The sequence below is a fragment of the Acyrthosiphon pisum genome, chromosome X (assembly GCF_005508785.2).
Source record: "Acyrthosiphon pisum isolate AL4f chromosome X, pea_aphid_22Mar2018_4r6ur, whole genome shotgun sequence".
Lineage (NCBI taxonomy): Eukaryota > Metazoa > Arthropoda > Insecta > Hemiptera > Aphididae > Acyrthosiphon > Acyrthosiphon pisum.
Window position 1 is genome coordinate 107,876,528 of NC_042493.1, and position 2,106 is coordinate 107,878,633.

Consider the following 2,106-nt stretch of genomic DNA (forward strand, 5'->3'; position numbering starts at 1 on the left):
TTGAAAGCTATCTATTTAGTTACTGGAAAATTCGTTACACTGACCATTTAAATGGAATCTCCATAAAATTCTCTATCAACTTTAGATTTGACCATTTCTCGTTCTCCTATGTGGGATTAATATCATCCACAAACAGACGACCATAATAGTTCTGAACGTATTATATCGCGTTGTTTTAATTTTATAATTGGTAACCCAAATTGAATTGAGAATCATGGAAAGTAGTAGTCACTGTTGACGCGGCCCGCATTAGTAGCAAGTACAATGTACAAGCACTATAGCGACCAGTCTACCTTATCTCCAACCACCACTACGGGGTGCAAGCAGCGCGACCGGGTTGACTCTCCCACCGAGCCGGTAACGGCAAGGCGGGACGGGGGACTGTGTCGCGTGAGACGTACAACGGTCGGCGGAAAAGGCGATTCGAGTATCCACTATCGGACCGTCGGACCGATAACATACTATCGTCCGACGTAAAACTCATCGTCCGAGCGGCGTGACATGTATTTATATATTTTGGTCGTAATATAATACATATTTAAAGTGACTTCATGAAGTGTTTGTGTTGTGTTTTTTCATCACCTCAATCTAAACCAGACACTTCGACCGGACCACGATCAATCACGATTCAATCATCGGGTCCGCGTCAAATGGCTCCCCGCAGAGGAATTCGTCCGGTCAGCGAAAAAGTAAGAGTTTTTCACGTTGACACATACCTCGGATTATTTGCTTATATAATTTTGTATTGAGATATTTAACCAGGAGTGTGTTTTTTTTTTCGGGTTAGCTAGGATTTCCAACCTTTCCAAGTCAGGATTACCTAATAGGTATTAGCCATTAGGTATAATTCTGATACGTAGGGGAAATCCGTGCGATCGAAAATAATCGTGATACGGAATGGGATAAGCAGTTACATAACGTACTGCCACCCTTCCCGACGCTCACCTTTCGTTCCGCGACCATATTGCCGATAACAGCGCAGCGCGCAGGCCGCGACGTCAAAACCAGTCGTCGTTGCCGCCGCCGCCGCCGCCGATTACGTGACCCAGTTCGCTATATTTGGAACACATCGGCGGCCGTCAACAGCTGACCATTGTTTACGTCGGCGTAATTGTTATCGTAACAGTCGTTCAATACTCGCGTACCCACACACCACCGATTTTGGAAGACACGGACACTAGCGATTGGTATAGGCCACCGTTCGGGGACATCATTGCTAGCTTCAGGGCTACGTAAATATCCACGGACGGCCAGCCGGTACACAACAGTCCAAGCACCAGTCGACCACAAATCAGTGCGAGACCGCGCGCGTATAGAACGACAAACTTTTCAAAGCCGCCGTGGATTAAAAAAATATCTCGACATAATCGTTACACCAATCGACCGAAACGAAAACTTTCGAGTCACGTTGGCTGGCACTGTAAGCTAGCATGGCGCAGTTCTCCACGGAACAGCGTACAGCAGCCACACAATTTTGAGATCCCGCGGCTTATCAACCACCCGTCACCCGTACACGTTACCACTCGAACACACGATGGTTACCAGTCGGCTTGGTCGTTCAAATACAATGCAGACAGCGCCCAGCGTCAGTCACATTTCCACCGTAAATGAACGACCATATTTTATTTTTTTTTTTAACGACCACTCGGGTCAAACGGGAAGCGCGTCCCGCTACCCGTCATATGCCGCACGCGCGCAGGTACGATCGTTGTTAATACCAAGTTCTACACGAAACAAGGGCCGAGCACCACGTCCAGTTTTTAGACAACACCTAGTCGTTACTCACGCAAGCGCGTTGACATCAAAACGTCCATACAATCACTTACGGAATTTGTGCTGTTTTAAAACCAGCTCGCGCCCCGCACGTAAATACTGGCCTATCCGAATCGGAGCAGGTAAGTGTTATCGTTCGGAGAACGCGCGACACTTTCCGTAGGTACACATATCCGGCTACATATAGAACATTTACGCTCAGCGCTCAGCATGCTTCGATGCATTGCAGGCGTTTTTGACCTCTTGTCGGATATCTCCATCCACCTCTCGTCACCCAAAATCACATATTTTCGGTAGTACGGACAGAGAAAAAATTATGCCATCACCACGCAC